The sequence below is a fragment of the Odocoileus virginianus genome, chromosome 3, assembly GCF_023699985.2.
Source record: "Odocoileus virginianus isolate 20LAN1187 ecotype Illinois chromosome 3, Ovbor_1.2, whole genome shotgun sequence".
NCBI lineage: Eukaryota > Metazoa > Chordata > Mammalia > Artiodactyla > Cervidae > Odocoileus > Odocoileus virginianus.
This window is the reverse complement of record NC_069676.1, coordinates 83,958,658-83,984,112: the sequence shown is the minus strand read 5'-3', so window position 1 is coordinate 83,984,112 and position 25,455 is coordinate 83,958,658. Positions and strand designations below refer to the sequence as shown.

At 37.8% G+C, this 25,455-nt stretch overlaps 1 long non-coding RNA gene across 8 annotated transcripts in view; it reads left to right on the top strand.

Annotated features, from left to right (window-relative positions):
- The window catches only part of LOC110130695 (uncharacterized), an 871,740-nt gene that overhangs the window by 302,519 nt on the left and 543,766 nt on the right, over positions 1-25,455 (top strand). For all 8 annotated transcript variants that reach the window (XR_011486989.1, XR_011486993.1, XR_011486995.1 and 5 more), the window contains one exon: positions 14,781-14,871. This is a non-coding gene — a long non-coding RNA (uncharacterized lncRNA). The remainder of the gene's footprint in view (positions 1-14,780; positions 14,872-25,455) is intronic.

Sequence of the window (25,455 nt, the reverse complement as noted above, 5' to 3'; positions counted from 1 at the left end):
AAAACTACTGCTGATGCATGAAAAAACAGAGGTTATACTAAATGAAAGAACATCACATAATTGTATTGACATGAAATTTCTAGAAAAAGGAAATCTGTGAAGAAAAATGCAGATCTCTGAGTGCTAGGGACTGGAGATATTAGTGGAGATTAACTGCCAAAGGCGTGAGGTAACATTTTGGCACTCCAAAAAGTTTTAAACTAGTTAGGTGATTGTTGCACCATTATTTTCATATATTTATTAAAAATCATTAAATCAATATTGCAATAGGTAGTTTTATGGAATGCAAAGTAACCTTATTAAGGTTATGATCCTAAGTGCTAATTAGTTTCTATAGCTCTGTATCCACATTATCACAATTTTGTATGCTGTGTGTTTCAGGAAAATTGGAGTGTGTGTGTGTGTGAGACACAGGTACTCTCCTCCCCAATATATTTCAGCTATGATGGACTTTTGTTTCTAGAATATGCCAAATTCCATTCTACTCCAGGAAATTCTTAGGCACATGCTATAACTTCCTGTCCCTGAAATGTTCTTTTCCAACACACTTCTCAAAACTGGCTCCTTTTCTTTCAGGTTGCTGCTTAATGTTAGATTCTCAGAGAGGGCTTCCCTAGTTTTCTAAAGGAGATTCCTGACCCCAGTAGTGTTTTTGGCTACTTGTGAATTTTTTCATAGCATTGACTCAACATTAGTTAGTCTCCTTTCTGTATGTATGCATGTATGTTTATACGTGTATATTTAATTTCTTCCCTAATAAAATATAAGGCACAAAGGGGAAGTATATCCATAGAATCACTTCAGTGTGGGTATTTAGTATTTTGTGAGTAGTTAATAAATGAATGAATAAGAGTATTTCCCATATATTAAACCATGAAAGGTTAGAAAACTCCTGAATATTTTGGGTGGGTCTGCATTCCAAATTTTTTTTAAAGGATTTTCATAGTCATAAAGGGACTTGCTTCATTTAGCAAATACTGGTATTCCTGGAAATACTCTGGAAATAACCTGTTATTCTGAGGACTTTTGACTGGGGGTGTAAGTTTTTACTGGCATAGAATTCTGGTATCTATGAGGGATGCCCTAACTTTCCCATGTCTGTCTTTAAAAAATTCACAGGATCCTGAGAGGCAAAGAGGCCCCAAATCTATTCAGTGCCCTGGAATTGCCAGTTGCTAAATATTGTTGTTTTGACACCTCATCAAACTTTTTCAGAAGCTTAGTTTAGCAATTCAAGTAGACCTCCCAGGGTACAAACCATAATACAAAACTAATGTACAGTTAACTGTGGCCTAAATACTGAGGCTTCCTAAAAACCCAATATTTCTCCTAGGAAGTAGCTTCTACTTAAAAAAAAAAAAAAAACTCATTACATAACCTGACAAAATAATATACTAGTTTTAATAGGTATAGTTAATACATTAAACATATGGTTTCTTCAGTAACTACTAATTTTTAAATTTTTCATTACTAATTACTATATTAAATCATTCACTCCTTAATTTGTTATGTCATTAAGTTTTTATTTATTCTAGACTGAATGGTGATAGAGTTAAGACTTTTGCACTTCTACCATTAGCTTAACATTATTGATACAAAGCTGCTGGATGTTATAATAGTTTATTATCACATTATTTTTGGTGACTTAATTTTCTTGTGATGATCATCTCAATTTAGCCATTCCAGATGTGAAATAGGATATTTCAAAGGCTATTTTAAAAACTTGATTGTTTTTAAACAATAACAAGATTGTTATTTGCGGTTTTGTATCATTTTAACCACATTATGATGATTGCCAGTCCTTTACTGCAGCCTGCTTTCTACAGGAAACTTCACTGATAGAATAATGTGCAGGTAAACAGGGCAGCTGGTTTGAGAAGAGCTGAAAGACCCCCAGGAAATAATTTTTTGGCCTGAAATAAAATGGGTAACTGCTTGTTACAATAAGGTGTCTGAGTCTCTTCATAAAGTAAGGTAGACTTTGTGAGGATTGTGAGAATATGAATATAGTAATCATTCCCTTTCAGAGACTTTTGGCAGACTGGCATGACCTCTAGCACAAAATTTAAGAGAGTGTCAAAACTCAGTAATCAAGTTGATTCTTATTTTTGTGCTGTATTTTTAAAAATTACATAGGCAAACTGACCTTTAGGCCAGTACCTCTTTTTGTATATAAAACATTATTGGACTGGTTCTGAGGTTAGCGGGGGAAGGATTATGCAAGTGGAGGGTTGTGTCTTTTCTTTATTTAAAATTGTGATAAAATGCTTTTTTGGTAATGGATATTTTGCTTTAAATCTGATTTTTTAAAAATTATGATTCACAGTTTCTTAGTTTCTCTGAGATATTTCCAAGATATGGTAACTATAGGATTGCTTAATTTGTTGTTATTCAGTCGCTAAGTCATGCCTGATTCTTTGTGACCCTGTGGACTGCAGCATGCTAGGCTTCCCCATCCTTCACCATCTCCCAGAGTTTGCTCAAACTCATATCCTTAATAACCCACACTAATTTTGGAAGAGATGTGGAATTAATGTCTTTGTGGGTGTGTATTACATCCCTGAAATTCAATTTTATATAAAATGCTTGTGTTAGAGAAAGAGCAATTGTTTTAAAAGCACAATTCAACAACTACATATTCTAAATGCTTTTCCCTAACTAAAGCTGTAAATGCTTAGGATATTGTTAAATTGATTTTTTTTTTTTATTTTTTTTTTTACCTCTGACCATGCTAATATTGAGAACAATTTTTTCTCAGGGTAATCATGTCTAAGTGTTAGTCACTCAGTTCAGTTCAATTCAGTTGCTCAGTCCTGTCCAACTCTTTCTGACTTCATGGACTATAGCACACCAGGCTTCCCTGTACATCACCAACTACTGGAGCTTACTCAAACTCATGTCCATTGAATCGGTGATGCCATCCAACCATCTCATCCTCTGTCATCCCCTTCTCCTTCCGCCTTCAATCTTTCCCAGCATTAGGGTCTTTTCCAATGAGTCAGTTCTTCGCAACAGGTGACGAAGTATTGGAGTTTCAGCTTTAGCATCAGTCCTTCCAATGAATATTCAGGACAGATTTTCTTTAGGATGGACTGGTTGGATCTCCTTGCAGTCCAAGGGACTCTCAAGAGTCTTCTTCAGCACCACAGTTCAAAAGCATCAACTGTTCGGTGCTCAGCTTTCTTTATAGTTCAACTCTCACATCCATTCAGGACTACTGGAAAAACCATAGCTTTGACTAGATGGACCTTTGTTGGCAAAGTAATGTCTCTGCTTTTTAATATACTGTCTAGGTTGGTCATAGCTTTTTTCCCAAGGAGTAAGCATCTTTTTATTTCATGGCTGAAGTGGGCATCTGCAGTGATTTTGGAGCCCCCCAAAATAAAGTCCCTCACTGTTTCTGTTGTTTCCCCATCTATTTGCCATGAAGTGATGGGACTGGATGCCATGATTTTAGTTTTCTGAATGTTGAGTTTTAAGCCAACTTCTTCATTCTCGCCTTCCACTTTCATCAAAAGACTCTTTAGTTCTTCACTTTCTGCCATTAAGGGTGGTGTCATCTGCGTATCTGAGGTTATTGATATTTCTCCTGGCAATCTTGATTCCAGCTTGTGCTTCATCCAGCCCAGCATTTTGCATATATGTATTTTACATATAAGTTAAATAAGCACAGTGATAGTATACAGCCTTGATGTACTCTTTTCCTAAGTTGGAACCAGTCTATTGTTCCATGTCCAGTTCTGACTCTTGCTTCTTGTCCTGCATACAACTCAGTCATGTCCTACTCTGTGATCCCATGGACTGGAGCCCACCAGGGTCCTCTGTCCGTGGGATTCTCCAGGCCAGAATGCTGATTGGGTTGCCAGACTCTTATAAGGATGTAGTGTAACATAAATGTGGATGACTATGCTGCCTGCTTTCCTACAGAGTGTGGCAGAGTTGAGAAGCTAGTTTATAATCTAAGAATAAGACTTTTTAGTCTTAAGACACTGGTGGTCGTTTAGTCATTAAGTCGTGTCTGACTCTTACGACCCCATGTACTGTAGCCCTCCAGGCTCCTCTGTGCATGGGATTCTCCAGGCAAGAACACTGGAGTGGGTTGCCATTTCTTTCTCCAGAGGATCTTAAGACACTAGATGGTTTAAACATGCTCTGTCCTGTATCAAGAGGGGGCTGTTTATTTTCCCTTCACACCTTTTGTACTACTATGTTTCCAAGTAACATATTTTCTTCCTTGCTTCTTATTCTCTCATTCCTTGTTAGTTCCTCCCATCTTTGAATCTCCAGCTGTGAAATTATCTACACCTCCTTGCTTTTTTTGCAGTCATTTATGGAAAGCTCTGATTCCTGAACACTTTAACCTTGCTTCTCATTCTTGTCAACTTTACTCTGTGGCATACTTCTTAGTGTTTTCAGCGTCCACAGAGATGACACTCAGCCTTGCAGCCTCTTTACCTCTTTTTCATAAATCCATTTCTCTACCTTACATCAGACATTGATTTCCAAGGTCATGTCAATTAATACATTCCTATCATAATATCAGTTTTAGGTATTCCATTTTCTGACCACCTCCTTCCTATCTTTCCAGCTGAAAACAAAACTTCCCAACTGATACAATCACATTTTCACTGTCCTCCCTTACCCCATTTAATATTCTCACCTCCCTCCTTATTCAACTTAGATTCCACGGTTTGTATTTACAAACATTACTTTGTATATGCCCTTGTTTCCTTCTCTTTCTCTCTGTCACTAACACAGGAGTCAGGATTTAAACCCAATCAGACTAAATCTAGTGTTTGAGCACTTAATCACTGTAGTATACATATACTATCTTATTTGAGTCTTACAACACACCTGGGAAAATAAATGAGAAAACAAAAGCTTGGAGAATCTAAGTAAGTCTTTCAGGATCACACAGCTTATAAGTGGTATGTGTGTATGTGCTCGGTCATGTCTGACTCTTTGCCACCCCTTGGACTGTAGCCCACCAAGCTCCTCTGTCCACAGAATTTTCTAAACAAGAATACTGGAGTGCGTTGCTGTTTCCTCTTCCAGGGGACCTTCCCAACCAAGAAATCAAACTCACATCTCTTACTTTTCCTACACTAGCAGGAGGATTCTTTACCATTAACATCACTTGGGAAGCCCCTATAAGTGCATAGTAGTTTTTAAACTTTGCCTACTTTGTACCTGTACCTAAGAAGCTGAACTTGTCTGGGGAAGTTTATGCTGACTCATTTCACTTTAAATTTCATGACTATTTCAGAATAGAAGTAGTAAGAAATAGATCTCAAAAAATAGAGTCACTTGATCTTTGACAAAGGAGCAAGGACAATATTAATATATTGGAGAAGAAATAGTCTTTTCAACAAATGATGCTGGAACAACTGGATATCTATGTGCAGGAAAAAAAAAAGAATGTAGATGCAGACCTTACCTCCTTCACAAAACTCAAAAGAGATCACAGACTTTAAAACACAAAACTATAGCTTCCTAGAAGATAACATAGAAAATCAGATGATCTTGAGTTTTATGACTTTTTATATGTGACATCAAAGGCCTAGTCTATAAAAGAAAGGTTTATTATCTGACCTTATTAAAATGTAAAATTTCTGCTGTAAGAAAATCAGTAATATACCATCTCCTAAGACTGAACCAAGAAGAAATAGAAAATATGAACAGACCACTTACCAGTAATGAAAATGAATCAGTCATTTAAAAACTCTCAACAAACAAAAGTCCAGGACAAGATGGCATCACAGGTGAACTCTACCAAACACTCAGAGATAAGTTAACACTAATACTTCTGAAACTATTCCAAAAAATTTCAGAGGAAGGAACATTTCAGAATTCATTATATGATATCATCTTTTCCCTGATACCAAAATCAGACAAAGATATCACAAAAATAGAAACCTGCTGGCCAATAGCACTGATGAACATAGATGTAAAAATCCTCAACAAAATACTAGCAAACTAACTCGAACAATATATTAGACAATTATACACCATGATCGAAAAGGATTTATCCCCAAAGATGCAAGGATTTTTCAGTATCCACAAATCAATCAACGTCATACACCAATTAATGAATTGAAGAACAGAAGCCACAGCGTCATTTTAATAGATGTGGAAAAATTGATAAATTGGTTTATCAATTTAACCTCCATTTTTGGATGTTGACATCCAAAAATTTAATATCCATTTATGATAAATATTTTCCAAAAAGTGAGCAGAGAGGGAACATACCTTAACATAATAAAACCATATATGACAACCACTTAGGGCTTCGCAGATGGTGCAGTAGTAAGCAATCTGCCTGCCAATGCAGGGGACACAAGATGTGGGTTCAGTCCCTGCGCCTAGAAGATCCCTTTGTATAGGAAATACAACTCCAGTATTCTTGCCTAGAAAACTCCATGGGCAGAAGAGACTGGTGGGCTACAGTCCATGGGGTTGCCAAGAGTCAGACATAACTGACTGGGCACGCAGACACATGGCAACCTCAAAGCCAGCATCATACACAACAGTGACACCCTGAAAGTATTTTCTCCAAACTCGGTAACAAGACAAGGATGCCCACACTTGCCACTTTTGTTCAACATAGCTTTGGAAATCCTAGTCATGGTAATCAGAGAAGGAAAAGAAAAGAGTCCAAATTGAAAAGGAAGTAGTAAAACTCTCAGTGTTTGCAGATGGCATGATACTGTACATAGGAATCCTAAAGATGCCACCAGAAAACTACTAGACCTCATCAATGAATTTAGCAAAGTGGCAGGATACAAAATTAATACACAGAAATCTGTTGCATTACTTTCTATACACTAACAATGGAAGATTAGAAAGAGAAATTAAGGAAACAATCCCCTTACAACTGAATGAAAAAGAATATAATATTTAGGAATAAACCTGTATAGGAGGCAACAGACTTGTATTCTGAAAGCTATAAGTTGCTGATGAAAGAAATAGAAGATGACACAAACAAATGGAAAGATATACCATGTTCTTGGACTAGAAGACTCAATATTGTTAAAATAGCTATACTACCCAAAGCAATCAACACAATTGCTACCCAAAGATTCAATGCAATCTCTATCAAATTACCAATGACATTTTTCACAGAACTAGAACAAAAGAAAATTTGTAAAATTTGTGTGTAAACAAAAAACACCCCAAATAGCCAAAGCAAACCTGAGAAAAAAATAATAGAGATGGAAGAATCAGGCTTCCCAATTTCAGACTACCATACAAAGCCACAGTCATGAGAACAATATAGTACTGGCACAAAAACAGATGTATAGATCAATGGAACAGAATAGAAAGCCCAGAAATTCACCCACACAGTTCTGGTCCATTAGTTTACAACAAAAAGGCAAGTATATACAATGGAGGAAAGATAGACACTTTAACAAATGCTACTGGGAAAATGGGACAACAGCATGTAAAAGAATGAAATTAGAACATTCTCTAGCACCATATGCAAATATAAACTCAAAATGGATTGAAGACCTAAATATAAAACTGGATACTATAAAACTCCTAGAGGAAACCAGGCAGAACACTCTTTGACATAAATCACAACAATGTCTTTTTGGATCCACATCCTAGAGTAATGGAAATAAAAATAAATAAATGGGACCTAATTAAACTTAGAGATTTGCACAGCAAAGTAGCCATAAACAAAATGAAAAGACAGCTATGGAATGGGAAGCTCCCCTATGGAATGGGGAGCACACATTTGCAACTGATGTAACCAATAAGGTATCAATTTTCAAAATATACAAACAACTCATAAAGCTCAAAAACAGAAAATGAACAACCTAATAAAAAAATGGGCAGTCCTAAATAAACATTTCTCCAAAAACATATACAGATGGCCAACAGGCATATGAAAAAATGCTCGATATCATTAATTACTCAGTTCAGTTCATCACTCAGTCATGTCCAACTCTTTGCAACCCCATGAACTGCAGCACACCAGGCCTCCCTGTCCATCATCAACTCATGGAGTTTACCCAAACTCATGTCCATTGAGTCAGTGATGCCATCCAACCATATAGTCCTCTGTCGTCCCGTTCTCCTCCTGCCTTCAATCTTTCCCAGCATCAGGGTCTTTTTTTTTTTTTTTTTTTTTTTCATTTTACCTCTAAATATTTCTCTCTTTTTTTTTAAGTTTTTGCTTTTATTTTTTATTTTTTTTCATTTATTTTTATTAGTTGGAGGCGAATTACTTCACAGCATTTCAGTGGGTTTTGTCATACATTGACATGAATCAGCCATGGAGTTACATGTATTCCCCATCCTGATCCCTCCTCACACCTCCCTCTCCACCTGATTCCTCTGGGCCTTCCCAGTGCACCAGGCCCGAGCACTTGTCTCATGCATCCCACTTGGGCTGGTGATCTGTTTCACTATAGATAATATACATGCTGTTCTTTCGAAACATCCCACCCTCGCCTTCTCCCACAGAGTCCAAAAGTCTGTTCTGTACATCTGAGTCTCTTTTTCTGTTTTGCATATAGGGTTATCGTTACCATCTTTCTAAATTCCATATATATGTGTTAGTATGCTGTAATGTTCTTTATCTTTCTGGCTTACTTCACTCTGTATAATGGGCTCCAGTTTCATCCATCTCATTAGAACTGATTCAAATGAATTCTTTTTAATGGCTGAGTAATATTCCATGGTGTATATGTGCCACAGCTTCCTTATCCATTCGTCTGCTGATGGGCATCTAGGTTGCTTCCATGTCCTGGCTATTATAAACAGTGCTGCGATGAACATTGGGGTGCACATGTCTCTTTCAGATCTGGTTTCCTCGGTGTGTATGCCCAGAAGTGGTATTGCTGGGTCATATGGCAGTTCTATTTCCAGTTTTTTAAGAAATCTCCACACTGTTTTCCATAGTGTCTGTACTAGTCAAATGAGTCAGTTCTTCGCATCAGGTGGCCAAAGTATTAGAGTTTCAGCTTCAACATCAGTCCTTCCAATGAAAACCCAGAACTGACCTCCTTTAGGATGAACTGGTTGAATCTCCTTGCAGTCCATGGGACTGTCAAGAGTCTTCTCCAACACCATAGTTCAAAAGCATCAATTCTTCAGTGCTCAGCTTTTTTTATAGTCCAAATCTCACATCCATACATGACCACTGGAAAAACCATAGCCTTGACTAGATGGACCTTTGTTGACAAAGTAATGTCTCTGCTTTTTAATATGCTGTCTAGGTTGGTCATAACTTTCCTTCCAAGGAGTAAGTGTCTTTTAATTTCATGGCTGAAGTCACAATCTGCAGTGATTTTGGAACCAAAATAATAAAGTCTCTCACTGTTTCCATTGTTTCCCCATCTATTTGCCATGAAGTGACAGGACCAGATACCATGGGCTTGGTTTTCTGAATGTTGAGCTTTAAGCCAACTTTTTCACTCTCCTCTTTCACTTTCCTCAAGAGGCTCTTTAGTTCTTCTTCACTTTCTGCCATAAGGGTAGTGTCATCTGTATATCTGAGGTTATTGATATTTCTCCCATCAATCTTTATTCCAGATTGTGCTTCTTCCAGAAAAATGTGAATCAAAACTATCAATCAGTTGTCACCTTACACTAGTAAGAATAGTCATTATCAAAAACATCTATACATAATAAATGCTGGAGAAGGTATGGAGAAAAAGGAATCCTCCTGCACTGTTTGTGGGACTGTAAATTGTGGAGAAAAGTATGGATATTCTTTGAAAAACTAGAAATAGAGTCATCATATGATCCTGTGATCTCACTCCTGGGCATTACCTGGAGAAAACTATAATTCTGAAAGATGCATGCACCGCAGTGTCCATAGCAACACTATTTACAATAGCTAAGACATGGAAGCAACCTGCTGCTGCTGCTGCTAAGTGGCTTCAGTCGTGTCCGACTCTGTGCGACCCCATAGACGGCAGCCCACCAGGCTCCCCGGTCCCTGGGATTCTCCAGGTAAGAACACTGGAGTGGGTTGCCATTTCCTTCTCCAATGCATGAAAGTGAAAAGTGAAAGTGAAGTCTCTCAGTCATGACTGACTCTTCGAGAACCCATGGAATGCAGCCTACCAGGCTCCTCCGTCCATGGAATTTTCCCGGCAAGAGTACTGGAGTGGGGTGCCATTGCCTTCTCTGCAATGAGATATTACTTAGCCATAAAAAAAGAATGAATTAATGCCATTTGCATTATTCTATTATGGATGGAACTAGAGCTAATCATACTAAGTGAAGTAAGCCAGACAAAGACAAATATCATATGATATTGCTTATATGTGGAATGTAAAAAGTGATACAAATCAACTTTTTAGCAAACCAAAAATAGTCTCACAGACATAGAAACCCAACTTATGGTTACCAAGGAGGGAAGGAGGAGGAGGGATTAATTAGGAGTTTGAGACTGAAATATACGCACTCCTATGTATAAGATAGATAGCTGACAAGGACCCAGTGTATGCCACAGGGACCTGTATTCAGTATGTTGTAATAATCTGTATTATATTATTATTATTAAAGAATCATGTCTGACTTTGTGACCCCAAGGACTGTACAGTCCATGGAATTCTCCAGGCCAGAATACTGGAGTGGGTCACCCTTCCATTCTCCAGGGGACCTTCCCGACCCAGGAAGTGAACTCAGGTCTCCCGCACTGCAGGTGAATTCTTTACCAGCTGAATCACAAGGGAAGTCCAGTAACCTATAATTAAAAATACTATATATGTATAAATGAATCAGTTTTCAGTACACCTGAGGCTATTGACAGCACTGTAAATCAAATAGATCAATAAAAACTTGTACAAAAAGTTACTGGTACCCACTGTATCTAGATCCTCTCTTTTCACCTGTTGTAGCCTGCGCTCCGGGAAACAAACTCACTCAGAAGGACAATGCAGATAGTGGGGTGCAGTTGTTAAACCAGCGTGCCCAAGACAGAGTCTCCTCTTAGCCAAGGACTCCAACCAGTTTTTGTGAAAACCTTATATACCTTAAGTGTATGCGCCCAAACCCACCTCTCCAAATTCCCTGAAACTAGTCTGAATAAAGGAAAAGAAAGATACAATCAAAATTAACCCGTGATTCATATGCCTTAAGCCTAAGTAGTTAACAGTAGACAATTATCAATAGACCCCAGTGGTCATACCCCAATAAACATATTAGAATGTATGATTCTATTCGGCTACACAGATAATTAGGGTATTCTTTTAGGCAATGGAGAGGTTTTCCAGTTGGTATGTTGTTTCCATAGATACGGGGCATATAGCTTGAAGTCCGTAGTGTGGCCAGAGATGGAGTCCTGCTTTCAAGATAGAGCCTGTTCTGTTTCCTCCTTTACACCCTCTTTTGTTCCAATATCAGTAGGCTTCCAATCCCATGTCTCCACCACATGTAACTCTTACTAAGTTTACCAATATTTGCCATTTTGCTGAATTCTCATCTTATTTGGTTAGCTTTCTGAGATTGTGGGTTTTGTTTTGGAGCTGTGAGATTATAGTTCTTAGATCTGTCTGCCCTCTGATGGATGAGGATAGGAGGATCTGCTGAAGAATTAATGTTTTTGAATTGTGGTGCTGGAGAAGACTCTTGGCCGTCCCTTGGACCGCAAGGAGATCAGACCTGTCAATTCTAAATGAAAACAACCCTTCATTGGAAGGACTGATACTGAAGCTGAAACTAATAATTTGGCCATGTGATGTGAAAAGCCAACTCATTGGAAAAGATTGCTGAGAAAGATTGAGGGCACGAGAAGAGGAGGGTGGCAAAGGATGAGATGGTTAGATAACATCACTGACTAAATGGACATGGGTTTGAGCAAACTCTGGGAGATAGTGAAGGGCAGGGAAGCCTGGCATGCTGCAGTCTATGGGGTTGCAGAGTTGGACATGGCTTAGCAACTGAACAACAACATCTCCTTTGACAGATTTTTAAAAACAGGTCACTGAGACCTTCTTTTACATGATTTCAAGAGCAGTGCTCTCTCTTGATACTAGTTCTACCTCTCTGGCCATTCCTAAGTATCAGGGTGCTTGATATCATCTACATATCAAGCTATACATTTTTGCTTTTTTATCTACACTCCTTCCCTTTGGAATATGATCTAGTCTCAATGCTTGACAAATTCCATCCTTCTTATTAGTTCAGTCAAGAACTTCATATTCATCTCTGATAGCTTTTTGAAACCAAGCTATATGGAGTTCCTGTTGACTACTTTATATATACAGTAAAAATCTAGAAATTGATCACCCTTCACAACCACCATCCTTAAAGCCAACATAATCTCTTGCCTGAGTTACTGCTATAACCTCCTTCTACCTGGTCTCCATTTTTGCCTTTGTCCCCCTACAATTATTTAGCCATATTATGTTAGCCAAATATGTTAGCCATATTGATCCTCTGTGTAAAATATTCCAGTGGTTTCTTGTGAGATTCTGAGTAAAACTCAAAGTCTTCTGAAGCCTCTTATGGACTAGTTCATTCTAGCAGAAGTTTAATCACTGTCTGTAACTGCCTTACCAATCGTTCTTACTGTGACCCCTCCTCAGATTAAGAAATTCTCACTGCTTTCTTTTTTAAAAACACAGGTTCTACTTTCCAATCCTAATCAACCATTTTTATTAAATTGACATTTTTGAGCATCTATTATGGATGGATAAAGATGAATAAAACATTTCCTGCCCTTGAGGAGTTTTTACATTTGGGGAAAAGACAAAAATGCAATGAATAATTATGGAGAAAGAACTATTGTTGAGTGTGTGCACAGAACACTGGGGGGAGGAGCAATCCATTAAAGTTACATAATGTAGAACATAGACAATCTCAGAGAAATAACATTTGTTCTGGCTAATGGGAGGTGAGCCCTGTTCTTTGAATTGTTTCCAAGTTTTCCATACTCCTTTAGTCATAATAATGGATGCTGCCAAAGGCAATATGCTGGCATTTATATACAGAGATGATTATCTTTGGTCTCTTTTCCAATAATTGCCCAGATCTCTTCCAGCTCCAGATCTTTTTTGTTGCCTCTTACGATTGAGTGGCACAAGTTTGCATTGTGGTCAGTGGAATAGAATGAAAATAAAGTCTGTAGCCCCAGGTTTCTTATTTTGAACCAGAGATTCTCACATGATATGTGCAAAAATATTCCCCTTGCCCCTTTAAGGCCCACTCACATTGGTGACAGTAAGGTTCTGTGCATATGCTGGCCTGATGATGATTATTGCACAGAGTTTGCATTCACCCGAATAAAGCATATTAAGTACAAATGAGTGAGTGCGTGACAGGTGTATCTGCTCTAAGTTATTAAAAAGTAGCCACTCCTAAACTATAACACCTTATTATTATTAATAAATTACTTGTAACACATGTCTGAAGTGATCAAGATAAATTACCAGGCTACAATAGCATGGTTTTAAACCATCGTTATATTCAGTGGATCCTCTGAACTTGCAGAAGATGTAAGGCTCTTTTATGATTCCAGAATTCATGTTGATCTTTTAAAAGTAGCACAGTACATTGACAAGACCATAACATTTACACTCAAAGGACTTCAGTGTCTGGGTCTATGTTCCAAGATGTATCAGTTATATAATATTAAACAACCCACTTAATAATACCGAGCTTCAATTTAATTATGTATACCATGGGATTGTGTAAACAGCAAAACACCAACAGTGTTGAGTTATTATTATTACAACAGCAGTATCAATGCACAATGCTTGTGTGTTTCTATTTGGCCCTTATCTCTTTCATTTTCTTTCCTGAATACAAGTAGCTCTGCGGTAACATCTCCATCTTGCTTTTTCTGGTTCAACATGAGCTTGTCTGGTGCATGGGGAATTTTACAATTGGATAGTTAGGATACAGTATGTGATCAGGGGACTGCTGAATTACCTAGAGGATTTTGCAGTGTTGAGTTCCTCATTATTTCTAGGGGATTTTCTGTTTTTTTAAATCTATGGGTGTCGTAAATGAAAAAGGCTGATTATGATTTCTAAAGAGAAATGGGAAAAGATGGGAGAAAAAGGCAGCAGGGGAAATAAAACATCTTTAAACAGTATGAGAACAATGTTCCCTGGAGAGGAACTTTGAGCTGATGGCATAGGTTTGTGCTTAGATGGCCCCATACTGCTCAGAGGGAAAAGAGGGACCAGCTGCACCCTTGCTACCGGGGGTCCACTAGGAGGCAGTACAATGACTGAGGTTCTTGTTCACTGCTCCCCTGGTCCAGGGAGAGCTGCTTCAAGAACAGCCAGTGTAAGAACAGGGTTTTCAGAGTCTGGAGCTTCAGGTTGAGACTGGTAGCTGCACAGGACTATTCTATTCATTAATTCCATAGATATTTATTTAGTGCCTGCTATGTGATGGAAATGTTTTATTGTTTAGTCACTAAGTCATGTCTGACTCTCTTGCGACCCAATGGACTGTAGCCCACAGGCTCTTCTGTCCATGGGATTCTCCAGGCAAGAATACTGGAGTTGGGTTGCCATTTCCTTCTCCAGGGGGATCTTCCTGATCCAGCCTTGAACCTGGGTCTCCTGTATTGACAGACGAATTCTTTACCACTGAGCTACCAGAGAAGCCCATGTGATAGGAAAGGCAGTAAACAAATCACATAACTATCCTGTCCTTAGGAAACTTACATACAGAGAAGTATAAGCATTTGTGTGAATAAAAATTCTTGATGAGTTCACTGGATTTTTACTCTTTCTTTTCCCCTTACTGAATGTTTGAATTGTCAATATAATAACCTGAGCATTCTCATTGTTTTTCTGTTTATACAGCTTGCCATATTGAAGGCGCTTTGGTGCAATGGAAAAAGGACCAAACTGGGAATCAGACCATGTAGACACCATCTCATCAACCACCAACCAGGTATGTTACTTCAGTTATGACACACTCAAGAGTCTAGAGAGAGGTGGATTTTGATCATATATATGGGCTTCTCTCATGGTTCAGCTGGTAAAGAATCTGCTTGCAATGTGGAAGACCTGGGTTTGATCCCTGGGTTGGGAAGATCCCCTGGAGAAAGGAAAAGCTACCCACTCCAGTATTCTGGCCTAGAGAATTTCATGGACTGTAAAGTCCATGGGGTCGCAAAGAGTCGGACACGATGGAGCGACTTTCACACTTCACAGCCCTTCCCTTGTTCTCAGTCTGTATGATTCATACTCTGTTAAGCAAAGGGAAGGAAATTCTCTTCTCTAGAATTAACTTCAACATAGAATCATGCCACCTTTTGTAGCTTGCTCTCATTTCTCTGCAGCATGAATGGTGGGGACCCAGACTTTGTTCCATCAGACCTTTGATCTGAGATCAGGATGTGCCACTCTGAGAATAATCTGTCAGGAAATTAAAGCAAAAGACTATTCAGTGTTTCTCTGTGGTGGGCTCCTCCATCTTGTTTGGAATCAGGTGTCTTGGCTAATGAAAGTCCAAGCATTTTCTGTGTCTTATGGTAATAATAAGAATGAACTGGGTTCAAATACTTAAAATAGATATTAGATGTCCCAGTATCTATTTCTCCTTTTTCTTTAGTAATGGAGCCTCCAAACAATAGCTGGGCACATGTCTATTCAAAATTGAGGCAGTCTTGCAGTTGTGAGTGGCTATATGACCAAGATCTGGTAAAGCAGATGTGATGTGAACAACTTTGAAGTAGTATTTTTAAAGAAAGAGCATGCTCTTTTTCTCCATATCACTGCCCAACATTCCCATGCTGGAAAGAGGCAACAGTGGACATAGTGGTGAGCCCTCTTCAACTGTAGACAGGCAATGTTCTAATGAGTGATAAGGTAATATTAAGGAAGGGTTTGGGTCTCCAACTTCATGGAGATGCCACACTAGCTTGGAACTACCTTTACAGATCTTAGTTTCTTTGTTAAATCAGTGAACTTTTATGGTCTTTTTGTTACTACAAAAATAAATGGTTCAAGTAATAAATGGACATAAAAATGTTATATTGTCAATAACTTCCTTTGACCTATTCTGAAATGGTAACTAAACCAATTCAGCAATATTCTATGTAAAAAGTATTTACGTGTATGTACATATACCTCTAGATTAATATATCTCTGTTTACCAGGAGAATGGGTGGTATTTTAGAAATGACCACTAGGAGTGTATTTTTGAAAAGAATTCATTCCTTTTCTTTGTTATTTTCTTTGGAGTGAACATTTTTAAAAGGATGAAAAAAGGAAATAAAAGATTGAGTAGTCACACAAGTTATAGGTTCTAAATTGTGATATTGTGAGTCTGTCATTAATAGTAACTTTGTTACAATCCATGATCACAGAAAGTCAAAGTGAAACAGAAGAGGGATGAAAAATGCATAGGGAAGGTGAAAATCATTGTGTTGTGGATATTCCAATATTGAATTTTCTGATTTTAGACATTTATTTTTTTCAGCAATAATAATGTATCCATGCTTGCATTTGTTGCCAAATTTATTAAAAGGTTGTTTGTGAACAAACAAGAATAATCCAGCCCCTCAAAATTAACTACATAATATCTTGATGAAGGTTTTAAAACAGTTTGGCTAGCATTTTTTCTGCTTAGGAGTGATGTCGCTGTGAAATGTGAGGATAACACTTCATGTGTTACTATTTGTTGTGAAGTGATTTAATAAATGTTTAAACAAGTCATTACCATGTTGACAGCGTTTCTTATCATGGAGCTGTAATTTTGGTATTGATTGTCATGCCAGCCTTCCCACCTCCATCCTCTGCCCTAAACATGTGAGGACATAGAAGCATGACCCTCAGCGAGTGCTAACAGACTGTATTAGTTATGGATGTCTGTTCTTGAGTCTTCTCTTCTGTGTCAAAGAGGGAGACTACTGTATTTTCTACACTGAGGTGGTAGGGTGGCATGTATGGAAAGGATAGTATTTAGTACATACTCGTCTGCTAGGAAAGCATCAGGCTGGTATCTCTGGAGAATAAGAGTCTTGTTCTTATACTAGTGTCCTCAGAAGAAGCAGCATCCAGGAAGCTCTTCTCAACTTGTCAGAGAGGTTTCCGTAAGACTCAATTAGAATTAAATTATATCTGTGACATTCATTTCTTGAGTAATAATTATTGAGTACCTCAATAAATAAGGAGTTAAATAATAATAAATAAGGAGTTTATTTATTGACAAATAAATAAGGAGTTAAACAGGTGTTATTTCTGTCTTCTTAAAGCACAAAAGTCAAATGATGAATCTGCATCCTTGTTTTCAGCATCTTATGATGTGTGTTTTCGCTGACTGGTCCTCAGACTGCTCTACCAAGACCTTTCTCCCATGAGTTTCCTCAAGCAGAAAAGCGAGCTTGACCTGAGTATGGTGTAGTGTCCACAGTTATAGTCTTGGAGATGGAAAGTCTCTTACTTCATCTGATGCTTACTTTTTTTTGAAGAGAGACTCTTAAGTGGATGGCCCTTTAATTCCTGCTCCATTAAAGGCCCTTTAATACCTTTTCTAAAAGGTATCTTGCCAGATCTTATAAAATTTCTTACAATATAAATTTAGTATTTTCTAACTTATATATATGATAATAAAAGGAAATGAGGTCAGTATGGCACTCTTTGCTCTTAATGGACCCTTGTTCAATCCTAGCAATTACCTAATTCTTCCTCAGTTCTAGCAACTGAAGAAAATATTTCAAAAACTTGTTTGGTGTCAAGACTTTCCAGCATAGATTTTTTTCAATATCTGCCCTTTTCCCCTGTCATGAAGCAGTGCAGTTGCTTATCTCAAGTTTTCTGTCATCTTTCCCATTCTCCCTGTAACTTTGAAACTACTCTTTAAGGATTCTTTTCTAAGCCACATATGTTGTCTTTCCTATTGGAATGTTTCTATAGTATCATGGCCTTTTTCTCCATTCTCTTTGGCCAGCAAGTTGACATATAGACTTGTCTTATGTTGTCCAAGGAAACATCTTTACTTTAAAATAACTGTTCTCAACTAGATGTGATTTTGTGCCCCCGGGGTTCATTTGACAATGTCTGCCGACATTTTGGGTTGTCACAACTGAGGGAGGAGGTGTGACTGAGTAGAGGTCAAAGACACTTGATAAACCTCTTGGAGTGCACAGGATTTCACCTCACAACAAAGCATTATTCGTCCCAAAATGTCAGTAGTGTTGAGCTTGAGATAATTTGATTTAAACCAGTTAAAACACTTATTTATTTTTATTAAGATGTTTTCTTAAAGCTATTCTTCCCTGTGTCCCATTTACACCCAGTGAGAGAAACTGCTGGTGATTGTTGTATTTTAGTGTGCTTTCTTTCCTCGCTGATCTGTTTTTTCATAAACATTGGAACATTTACCTCAGGTAAGCATTCTAGGTAATATGAAGATAAATCTTCACCTCTGACTTCATAGTTAGAAAGTATTTGTGAACTGAAATAATTATACTGCTACTGCTAAGTCACTTCAGTTGTGTCCAACTCTGTGTGATCCCATAGACGAAAGCCCACCAGGCTCCCCCGTCCCTGGGATTCTCCAGGCAAGAACACTGGAGTGGGTTGCCATTTCCTTCTCCAATGCATGAAAGTGAGAAGTGAAAGTAAAGTCACTCAGTCGTGTCTGACTCTTAGCAACTCCATGGACTGCAGCCTACCAGGCTCCTCCGTCCATGGGATTTTCCAGGCAAGAGTACTGGAGAGGGGTGCCATTGCCTTCTCCAAAACAGTTATAGTTAAAGGTAAAACTGAGTAATCATGGCAGAGCAGACAAAAATACCACAGTAAATTGGAAGCATTGGCTATTTCTGGCTTGAGGGATGTTGACGATATAATGGAGTTGATGGCATTGGAACCGAGTTTTAAAGGATAATCCTGATTTGAACATGCTAAGGGAAGGGGACAGTCAGAAAGAGAGAAAGCACATGGAACCAAGGCAGGCTCAACAAAGGACTGTCCATGGTGGGCAAGCTTAACTTGAGGTCGAGTGCATGGGAGATGTGTTCGGGAAGTTCTTCATTCCCTTGTGTGTGTGTATGTTAGTTGCTCAGAAGCTCAGAGTTGCTCACAAAGCTAACTCTTTGTGACCCCTTGGACTTGTGGCCCACCAGGCTCCTTTGTCCTTGGAATTCTCCAGGCAAGAATACTGGAGTTGGTAGCCATTCCCTTCACCAGGGATCTTCCTGCCCCCGGGATTGAATCTAAGTCTCCTGAACTGCAGGCAGATTCTTTACCATCTGAGCCACCAGGGAAGCCTATGTTAGGCCCACATTGTTTTTTTATTTTGAAAATATACACATTGGGATCATTATAACACTTTTTTTTTTACTTTTATGAGCAGAAATTATGTCAAATTTTTGTGTTGTATATTGACCAAATCAGAACTTTTAATTACAATCTGAGACTGTTTGGTGTTGGCTTCAATTTCCATGAGTATTTTCACTGTTTTTCCATAAGCTGATGTTCTTCATAATCAGCAGGCAGAATTTTTTTCTTCAATTTTGAGTCTGAAAATTCACCTTGAATATGCACATTCTCACAGCTCCAGGGGTCACAATAACCTGAAAATGCATAATTTAGAAGAGGTTTCAGTGATTCATTCCTACAGTTTGGAGTGAAAATAAATTCTAGCCTGAGATAATAAAATTTGATACAGGGCATCTCTGGAAATATCCATAGAAATGTAGCAGTACATGGAGGGGCAGTATACAACTTTCTTCCTGTGGCCCATGAGGTCATCGAATTTCCCCAGCCTGAGGCAGGAGAGACTTGATTTAAACTGCTGATTCCTAGGCCCCTTTCTATACTGAATATATTGCATTAGAATGGGGAACGATGCAAGAGGGAATTTTCTTTTTGAATTTTTTTCCTTCATGCAAGTGCTTTAGGTAATGCTTGTGACACCAAAGTTTAAAATCTACTGTTCTAGAAGCTGAAAGAGTGAGACTAGTCAGGCTATGGTTAAACATGTGGATGTGATAGTCAAAAAGTATAAGCAATAAACAGGATTCCAGAAATGTTATAGCATTGTATGGATAAGTGAGGTCTGGAAGAGTAGACTGAATGATATATAGAAAAATGGTGAAGATGGGAGAAACTAGAGAGAATAAAAGTGAAAGTATTTGTCAGTGATCAGCATTACTGAGGGAGAATCCCTATAGTTGTTTTTTTTTTTTTTTTAAATATATTCATTCTACTGTAAAAAATGTAAAATATAGAGACATGCATGCTTAATTACCAAGCTATTTGGGGGCATCAACCTGCGCATGATTATTTTCAGATTCTCAGAACAAGGAAAATTGAGGACATAAATGACACTCCTTTCCCTTTTATTGTGCTAGTAAAAATAATAAGAAATCATGAGTTATCATAGAGATTCTACCTACCTTTTTCTTATAGTGATACAGAACTTTAAAGTGATGGTGGCTTAAATGAGTTTTCCCCTAATTTTCTATTCTTATTCTTTCTGCATACATTTCATAAATGTTTAACTTGTTTTATAGAGTGTGAACTTTTCCCCATTGACTCAGGCATTGTATCCATGGTTTGTTCTGTCATCTTTTAAAGTATGTATGTACAAAGTGTCAGTTGTAAAGAGGTTATGTCTACACAGTTCCTGTCACACACAGATGAGCTCTTAATGTATACTTTTTATGGGAAAGATGACTGTCGGTATACCCGATTTAAAGGGTCAAATTCATCTGCAATCTGGTAATGTGTGGCCTTTACCATAACAGTATTACTCATTAGCATAGTTTTTTATCTCTGTAAGATCAGGCTGCAGATGCCATCCCACCCTGTGTTGAGATGATTCTATGGAATAATTATGTAAAGCACTTAGCCCAGGAGGTGCCTGCTACTTATCACCTCTCCTTTCTTCTATTACCCATGTAATAGAATTGACTAAGCCAATTCCAGGCCTCCTCTACCTTGCACATTAAGAGTGGAGATTACCCTGACTTAATGTGGAACATTGAAACACATTTCAGTGTTTGCAGCATTTCTCCCCGTGGACTCTCTCCCTGGAGGAGGCCTGCACAGACCTGCAATATTCACTAAGGCATTGCCGTGTGACGGGCATTAGCTAATGAAATGTGAACGGAAGTGACTCGTCAGTCCTTGGCAGAGGTTCCAGAGCAATTGCAGGACTCCATGTTATCTCTGCGGTAAGGACAGGCAATGCTTCAGACAGAAGCTGCGCCATCACCCTGAGGGCAGCAAGGCTGCTCTCTGAACCCAGTACTGAAATAAAGCAGACCTATAGGAACGCAAGTCATATATGAGAAACACATACATTTTTTTAAAACCACAGAGATTTTGCGGTTATTTTATGCCACATACATAATCACCATGTGGAGTTTTCTGAGAAATAAGTAGCAAGGAATACTGGACCAGAACCTATTTGAAGTTTCACTTTTTATCTTAAGCCTTTCTCAGCTGTCGACAGAGGTTACTGGAGCCCCTTTTGCCTTTCAGTCCTTGTCTGGGCTCCTCACTTGGCTTCCAGTCTTAAGCAGCTCTAAGATATGAATTGTTTGAGGGAATGTGTGCTCCTTTGTAATTTCCACAGAAAAGAAATGCATCACATGGTCTCTGCAAACATGATTGTACGATGTTGAGTAGATATATTCTACATTTGAATATAAAGCAAGTTTTGGTGAGTCAGTATGCCATTGGCAAATGGATACTGTTGGATGTCAATACGAACAGGAAACAAGAAAGTTGCACCCCCCAACTTTAAGGCCTAAAAATTGGAGGGAAAGGCTGTTGCTCCTAGAGCCCAGGAGTAGTTAGAATGGAATCAGTAATTCTGATTCTATTAGCAATGCCAGGTCTAGATGCTCTTTTAAAGGAGAAATTTGTTTCATAATTATTAGCCTTTTCTGAACTGTTCCCTTAGTGAGTCATAGTATTTAACCTAATCCAGTTGGACTATGGGAGTAGAACCCTTCTGAGAATTTAGAGAAAATCCAAATGGAGTGTACACCAACATTCTTAAAAACAAAATGCTCCCATTCTGTTTTAACTAGAAAGAAGGTCATTGAGAAATATGTATTAGCTTGTTCAGCTGAACTGCTTCTGTTGTTTCGAGAAGGAGTGCCTTAAAAATACTCAAAATTTCACAGATTTAGCCCAAGGGATCTGAGGTCATTTTATTTCTTTTCCTAAAGCAGGGGTTTCCTCTGGGCACCAATATGTCTTAATATTTCTCCATACATTAAATGTGGGTGAATTTAAGGGTAATTACATAATTTTATGTTAAATTTTTGTGAGGAAGTACCTGCCCAATGGATATAGCTTATTTCACAGAGAATTGTGAATACTGTAACTGGATACATTCTTAACAATTTCTTTCCCCATTTATTCATCCAGAAATATAGATTAGATTCTGACTCTGCATCAGGTGCCATGAACATTGCATGTCACCACAGTGAACGGGAAAATTATTTGGGGGCATATATCCAGCTTTCATCATTTGTGACAAAATCTCTTCAAGGTTTTTTAAACTTGAAATGCTTATTTTAAAGTGGTAATATAGCCAAATAAAAACCCAAACAATAAACATATACTTTGCATTATGCAGACCAGAAAATTTTGGTTGCACAAAATCATTGACTTTTCTAAATTATTAAAGTCAGCTTTACTAGGTTATGGATATCGAAACCCCAAGCAAATAGAATACTAAAGTAGCAGTAATATGAACAAGAGAAACTAGAATACATTTTTGTGTATGCTTTAAGACAGAGATTCTCAAATGGAAGAGAGATGGGCTGTTTGGTCTGCGTTGATCTTTCTCTTGGATTTGTTGGAAGTGACATTTTAAAGTATTGTTAATTCTTTCCCATAACAACCCATTTTTTAAAAGAAGGGCTGGCTTCCCTGGTGGCTAAGTGGTTAAGACTGCCTGCCAATGCAGGAAACAAGGGCTCTTTCTGTATCTGAGCTGGGAGGATCCCCTGAAGTTGGAAATGGCAACCCACTCAAATATTCTTGCCTGGAAAATCCCATGGACAGAGGATCTGGCAGGCTACCATCCTTGGGGGTCACAAAAATGTTGGACATGACTTAGTGACTAAACAACAATTCTACTTAGTAAATCTAATTTTTTCTATGGATCATGCCAACAATTGCTATAGGCTGCCTGAAAGTGAAAGTCGTTCAGGATGTCTGACCCTTGCGACCCCATAGACTGTAGCACATGGGGCTTCTCTGTCCATGGAATTCTCCAGGCCAGAATATTGGAGTGGGTAGCCATTCCCTTCTCCATGGATCTCCCAACCCAGGGATCGAATCCAGGTCTCCCACACTGCAGGTGGATTCTTAGGTTATATTTAGACTTTGCAAGAAAAAAAAAAGGGTCCTGTCATTGAATGATATTTACCATGCTTGGTGAGAGAGAATTGTTGTGCCATATTGAGGGAGTATTATCAGTATCATTTATTTGTTTGTCTTAGAACATTTTATAATTAGAAAATCCTTAAATAGAATTAGAATTTTTTTTACTTTCTCATATTCTCCAGGAAAGATTACAGGGTGAACTCTTCCTTGATTGATTAATGCAGTCTTATTTAATATTGCAAAAATCTCATTTAGTTTCGGAGGATTTCAGGTGGTAGTTTACTAGGGAGACATATGCATGTATGCTAAGTTGCTTCAGTTGTTATCTGACTCTTTGCGACCCCATGGACTGTAGCCCACCAGACTCCTCTGTCCATGGGATTCTCTAGGCAGGAAAACTGGAGTGGATTGCCATAGAGGCATATGAGACTATATCAAGACCCAAGGATAACAATGGAAGAAATCCTGAGGAAAAGGAATACTTATTCCTTGATAACATTGCTCACAACTTTTATGGATGAGAGTTCTGATAGTGATGGGAACTAAGGATGATTTAAAATAAAGATTTTCAATAGTATATAAAGTTGAATTAGATTATACAAATTTATGTGAAACCTTATTCCTGAGTAAGGTATCAAGATATTCCTACCAGCAATACCAGCATGCTTTATGAGGTCAATAGGGCTAATAAAATTCATAAGCAGATTTGTATCATATTACTCTGGTGATCCCATGAATCAGTTCTTATAGAAGGATACAAGTACCAATAATTCTGTTAATATTCTCACTGCATGTTGTTTTGCTACTTTATAAATTCCCAATTTTTTGAAAGGAAGTTGAATTATGCTAGGCATAATTTATTTTATATTCCAGCTTTAAGGTAATTCACTTATATCTTATTTGCATTTTTGTATTTAGTGAACTTTTTATTGACATATAACTTACAGAAAAATGCAGAAATTATACACAATGATAAAATTTCACTAATTCCTATGGGGACACACCCATGGAACCACACCAGACAGGCTAAGAAAGAAGATATTATCAGCATCTCCTGGTAACACATAGCAGTCCCTCTATCTCCCTCCTCCCTTCTCTCAGAGGTTATTATCTGATTTCAAATATCATAGATTTTTTAAAATCTTCTATGTCTGGCAACTTTTGAATGATATTTATGAAATTCATCATTGCTGTAGTGTATAGAACTTGTTTACTTTTTCCTTTGCTCTATGTTTCCATTTATGAATATTCTAATTTATTTGTCTGTTTTACTGTTGATGAGCATTTCAGTTGTTTTCACTTTTGGCTGTTGTTAATAATGCTGCTCAAAACATACTTAAGCTTGTCTTTCAGTGTACCAGATAAGCATTCAGAATTAGAATATACATAGGAGAGGAATTAGTATGTCATAGTGTGTGTGTGTGTTTAGTTTAATAAAAACTACTAAATAGTTCTCCAGAATGGTTGAACCAACTTACACTTCCAAGAGGAATATATAAGAGTTCCAGTTGCTCCACATCCTTACTAACAATAGCAATTGTCAATCCTTTTAACTTTAGCTTTCTCAGGGCATGTAACGGCATTCCATTGTGGTTTAAATTTGCATTTCCTCCGTGACTGATGATAATGATCACCCTTTCTTTTTTGGATATCCTCTCTTGTGAAGTATATACTTCCAATTTATAAATTGAGCTGTTTGTATCAATTTATACAGTATTATTTATTTTATATTCAAATCCTTTCTCACTTGTATGTATTATCAATGTATTTTCATCTGTTCTGTGGTTTGTGTTTTCGTTCTCAGTAGTGTATCTGGATTTTAAAATTAATTATAATAACTTACAATATTCCATTAGTTTGGGGCATACAACTCAATAACTCCACATTTTTATAGATTACACACTGTACAACATTATTATAAATATCGACCGTATCCTTGTGTTGTGGCTATTATTACATTTCTGTCACTTATTTATTTTAAAATTGGTAGTTCATACCTCTTAATCCCCTTCACCTGTTTTACAACCTTGTTGTCATTCAATTGCTAAGTCATGTCCAACTCTTTGCAAGCCCATGAACTGTAACCCACTAGGTTCCTCTGGAGGTTGCCATTTCCTTCTCTAGGAGATTTTCCCAACCTAGGGATCTAACCCACTTCTCTTGCATCTCCTGC